We start from the raw sequence: 5,246 nt of genomic DNA, 5'->3' as shown, positions 1-5,246 counted from the left end.
CGCGTCGGCGGTACATTTGCGAGACGAGACACTCACCCGGCGTGCGATTATATTTCGTCGCCGCGGCCTATGCGATCGCATCACTCTGGAGTTCCGCGCTAGCAGAATCATCCTGTCGAGTGACGGCGGACGGCGTTTCAGCCTCCGTCGCTCCGTTTACCGCGCCGACGGCGTGCGTTTTCGGTGTGCACGTTTTACGATGGGAAATTGAGAAACGCGGAGCACGATCTCGTGCTCTGTGCGTATGTATGCATACAATCCGTTGTATCTCGTGCGTCGGCACGTTAAAAATCGAAAGAGAGAGCCAGCGTCGCCCGCCGGGTGACTCCGGTGCGCGTTCGCGTGTGACGTGTGGATCGCGGGTGTCGGCGCGCCCAGTGCGCGCGCGCCCGCGGCCTCGCAGAGCAGCTCCCTGGTTGATCCTGCCAGTAATCATATGCTTGTCTCAAAGACTAAGCCATGCAAGTCTCAGTATGAGCCTAATTAAGGTGAAACCGCGAATGGCTCAATATATCAGTTTTGGTTCCTTAGATCGTACACAGTTACTTGGATAACTGTGGCAATTCTAGAGCTAATACATGCAAACGTAATTCTGAACGGGAACGTGAGGAATGCTTTTATTAGATCAAAAACCAATCGGCGGTCGGCGCTCGCGTCGTCCGTCGCTCTTCGAGATGACTCTAGATAACTTTGAGCTGATCGCACGGTCTAGCACCGGCGACGCATCTTTCAAATGTCTGCCTTATCAACTGTCGATGGTAGTTTATGCGACTACCATGGTTGTCACGGGTAACGGGGAATCAGGGTTCGATTCCGGAGAGGGAGCCTGAGAAACGGCTACCACATCCACGGAAGGCAGCAGGCGCGCAAATTACCCACTCCCGGCACGGGGAGGTAGTGACGAAAAATAACGATACGGGACTCGTCCGAGGCCTCGTGATCGGAATGATTACACTTTAAATCCTTTAACGAGGATCCATTGGAGGGCAAGTCTGGTGCCAGCAGCCGCGGTAATTCCAGCTCCAATAGCATATACTAAAGTTGTTGCGGTTAAAAAGCTCGTAGTTGAAATTGTGTCCTGCGGTGTCGGTCTACCGACTGCGGTACGACAGGCACGTCTGCGGGGCTTCTCGCCGGTGCGTCCTTCGCCATCCGGCGTCGGTCGGCCGCAAGGTCGGCCGTTCGCCGAGGCGGGCCGTCGCGGCTGTTTACTTTGAACAAATTAGAGTGCTCAAAGCGGGCTAAGTTTTGCCTGAATATTGTACGCATGGAATAATAGAATAGGACCTCGGTTCTGTTTTGTTGGCTTTCTGATACCAGAGGTAATGATTAATAGGGACAACTGGGGGCATTCGTATTGCGACGTTAGAGGTGAAATTCTTGGATCGTCGCAAGACGGACTAAAGCGAAAGCATTTGCCAAAGGTGTTTTCATTAATCAAGAACGAAAGTTAGAGGTTCGAAGGCGATTAGATACCGCTGTAGTTCTAACCATAAATGATGCCAGCCAGCGATCCGCCGAAGTTTCATTATTTTAACCCGGTGGGCAGCTCCCGGGAAACCAAAGCTTTCGGGCTCCGGGGGGAGTATGGTTGCAAAGCTGAAACTTAAAGGAATTGACGGAAGGGCACCACCAGGAGTGGAGCCTGCGGCTTAATTCGACTCAACACGGGAAAACTCACCAGGCCCGGACACTGGAAGGATTGACGGATTAACAGCTCTTTCTCGATTCGGTGGGTGGTGGTGCATGGCCGCTCTTAGTTGGTGGAGCGATTTGTCAGGTTAATTCCGGTAACGAACGTAACTCTAGCCTATTAAATAGACGTACAACCGGTATCACGAGGGTCCGCGCGCGTCCGTGTCCTTTGGCGTTCTGCGTCGGAGGCGCGGGCGCGTCGCGGTCTTCACTACCGGCGTACAATGAAAATCTTCTTAGAGGGACCGGCGGTATATATAGCCGCACGAGATTGAGCAATAGCAGGTCTGTGATGCCCTTAGATGTCCTGGGCCGCACGCGCGCTACACTGAAGGGATCAGCGTGTCCTCCTTGGCTTAACGGCCCGGGTAACCCGATGAAACCCCTTCGTGATAGGGATTGGGGTTTGCAATTCTCCCCCATGAACGAGGAATTCCTAGTAAAAGCGAGTCACCAGCTCGCGTTGATTGCGTCCCTGCCCTTTGTACACACCGCCCGTCGCTACTACCGATGGATGATTTGGTGAGGTCTTCGGACTGGCGCGCGGAAGCTCCTCGTGGGCCTCTGACGCGCCGGAAAGTTTGACCGAATTTGATCATTTAGAGGAAGTAAAAGTCGTAACAAGGTTTCCGTAGGTGAACCTGCGGAAGGATCATTTCCTGTGCGAAACGAACATGTGCGCGTGTACGCGTAACGTGTAATTTTTTTTTTTTATATAAATTTATTTTGCACATCTCGCATGTGCATTATGAAATATATAATATGCCGAAAACGAAACAATATAACAACAACAATATGTAATCACTAGATTACCCTGAACGGCGGATCACTCGGCTCGTGGGTCGATGAAGAACGCAGCTAAATGCGCGTCAGAGTGTGAACTGCAGGACACATGAGCATCGACATTTCGAACGCACATTGCGGTCCGAGCAAGACGTAGTTTGTCGACGGACCACTCCTGTTTGAGGGTCGCGTACACCAGAAACACCAGACTGCGAACGGTCATATAACACACACACACACACTTGTGTGTGTGTGTGTGTGTGGCTGTTCGCGAGCAGTTGCCGGCGTCGCCAGGTCGGCGGGGGGGGGGGATAGGTCGCGTGCACACGCACGCCTCCGCCACCCACCCGTCCTTCCGGGCGTCCGGTCAAATATTTATCGACGCCTGTTGTCGGGCGCGCCCTGTGCGAATGTAGCGCCTCAGTGCGCTCGCATCGGGCGCTCGCTTCGCGCGCACGCACTGGAACGTGGCGTGAGCGCGGTGACTTGCAAAAGCCGCTGCGCACACACGCACACAACCCGTAAAAGGCGTCGCCGCGCGTGAGTCTGAGCGCTCGCATGCGTCATTTTGCACGCAAACTGTTTGTCGACCTCAAATCAGGAGAGATCACCCGCCGAACTTAAGCATATCAGTAAGCGGAGGAAAAGAAACTAACGAGGATTCCCCGAGTAGCGGCGAGCGAAACGGGAAGAGCCCAGCGCTGAATCCTGCGGCCCCGGCGGGCCGCCGGGAAATGTAGCGTTCGGGAGGAGAATTATACATACACGCGCGGTCATTAGTCACGGCTGCCAGTCCAAGTTCATCTTGAACGGGGCCGTTTACCCGTAGAGGGTGCCAGGCCCGTGGTGACGGTAGCCGGCCGCGACGGTCTCTCTCCCCAGAGTCGGGTTGCTTGAGAGTGCAGCCCTAAGCGGGTGGTAGACTCCATCTAAGGCTAAATACTACCACGAGACCGATAGCGAACAAGTACCGTGAGGGAAAGTTGAAAAGAACTTTGAAGAGAGAGTTCAAGAGTACGTGAAACCGTTCAGGGGTAAACCTGTGGAACTCAAACGAGCGAACGGGGAGATTCATCGCTCTTCCGCCGGGGTCCGCGTCTCGCCGCTCACCCTCTGCCGACGCGCCTTCGCGGGTGCGCCGGCAGGGGGGGGCGCGGGTTCGCCGACGGGCCCCCGGAGTGCGTGCACTTCTCCCTCAGTATAACACCGCGACCCGTCGCGCTGCGGTCGAATGCGCCGTGCGGTTGTCCCGTCCCTCGACGAGGGGCGGAGCCGCGGCGTCCACGGCCGCCGCACGCGACGGTAGAGAACGAGGTTCGCGTCCGCCCGGCTTCGGCCGGTCGTCCGTCGCGCCGCAGCGGCGACCTTCGTGCGGCCCCCGGCGCCTCGTGCGCCGCGGGTGTCGCGCGTCGGCCGTCGTGGTTAGCGGCGCGCTCTCGGACGGGACGCGTCCCGGTCGGCGGTGGGTTTGTTTTGGGCACTCACAGGACCCGTCTTGAAACACGGACCAAGGAGTCTAGCATGTGCGCGAGTCATTGGGATTTTTTTACACTAAACCCAGAGGCGCAATGAAAGTGAAAGGCGCGGCCTCGGTCGCGCCGGAGGGAAGATGCGCGGACCGTTTCCGCGGTCCCGCCGCATTCCCGAGGCGTTTCGAAAAAGCCACCGTTGTTATTATCGAGACGCACTGAGAGCGTACACGCTGGGACCCGAAAGATGGTGAACTATGCCTGGTCAGGTCGAAGTCAGGGGAAACCCTGATGGAGGACCGAAGCGATTCTGACGTGCAAATCGATCGTCGGAACTGGGTATAGGGGCGAAAGACTAATCGAACTATCTAATAGCTGGTTCCATCCGAAGTTTCCCTCAGGATAGCTGGCGCTCGAGAAATATGTTCGCGCCCCTCGCGGGCGCGCTACATTCACACAGTCTCATCCGGTAAAGCGAATGATTAGAGGCATTGGGGCCGAAACGGCCTCAACCTATTCTCAAACTTTAAATGGGTGAGATCTCCGTCTTGCTCGAAGATGAAGTCGGAGCTCGGATGGGAGTGCCAAGTGGGCCAATTTTGGTAAGCAGAACTGGCGCTGTGGGATGAACCAAACGTCGAGTTAAGGCGCCCAATGAACGCTCATCGGAAACCATAAAAGGCGTTGGTCGCTCAGGACAGCAGGACGGTGGCCATGGAAGTCGGAATCCGCTAAGGAGTGTGTAACAACTCACCTGCCGAAGCAACCAGCCCTGAAAATGGATGGCGCTGTAGCGTTCAGCCTATACTCGACCGTCGCAGGCAGGCGGGGCGCACCCGCCTCACGGCGGGGGCGTCTTGAAGCCGCGACGAGTAGGATGGCCGCGGCGGTGTGCGCAGAAGGGTCTGGGCGTGAGCCCGCCTGGAGCCTCCGTCGGCGCAGATCTTGGTGGTAGTAGCAAATACTCAAGCGAGGTCCTTGAGGGCTGATGTGGAGAAGGGTTTCGCGTTAACAGCCGTTGCACGCGAGTTAGTCGATCCTAAGCCCTAGGAGAAATCCGATGTTGATGATGGTGTAAAGTTCTATATATATTGTATATAAAATAACACCCGTCGGGCGAAAGGGAATCCGGTTGCAGTTCCGGAACCCGGCTGCGGAACCGTCTTAAAAATCGTTCCCTCGCAAGAGAGTTCGTCGGGGTAACCCAAAATGGCCTGAAGACGCCGACGGGAGGTCCGGAGAGAGTTATCTTTTCTGCCTGAGCGTTCGTTGCGCCCTGGAATCCTATAGCGGGGAGAT

General features: G+C 56.1%; 3 non-coding genes across 3 annotated transcripts in view; all 3 read left to right on the top strand.

Moving 5' to 3' along the window:
• The first annotated feature begins 409 nt into the window (after positions 1-409).
• Positions 410-2,353, top strand: LOC147067613 (small subunit ribosomal RNA). Its single transcript, XR_015071437.1, has one exon. It is a non-coding gene; the product is annotated as a small subunit ribosomal RNA (ribosomal RNA).
• Positions 2,354-2,505: 152 nt separating this feature from the next.
• On the top strand, positions 2,506-2,667 carry LOC147067612 (5.8S ribosomal RNA). Its single transcript, XR_015071435.1, has one exon. It is a non-coding gene; the product is annotated as a 5.8S ribosomal RNA (ribosomal RNA).
• A 398-nt stretch (positions 2,668-3,065) lies between these two features.
• The window catches only part of LOC147067611 (large subunit ribosomal RNA), a 4,110-nt gene continuing 1,929 nt past the window's right edge, over positions 3,066-5,246 (top strand). Inside the window, exon 1 of the ribosomal RNA XR_015071434.1 lies at positions 3,066-5,246. This exon is cut by the window's right edge and continues 1,929 nt beyond it. This is a non-coding gene — a ribosomal RNA (large subunit ribosomal RNA).

The sequence above is a fragment of the Rhyacophila brunnea genome, unplaced genomic scaffold, assembly GCF_057557595.1.
Source record: "Rhyacophila brunnea isolate RB1 unplaced genomic scaffold, BYU_Rbru_1.0 scaffold_368, whole genome shotgun sequence".
Lineage (NCBI taxonomy): Eukaryota > Metazoa > Arthropoda > Insecta > Trichoptera > Rhyacophilidae > Rhyacophila > Rhyacophila brunnea.
The sequence above is the reverse complement of the archived record's forward strand: the minus strand, read 5'-3'. Positions and strand labels throughout refer to the sequence as shown.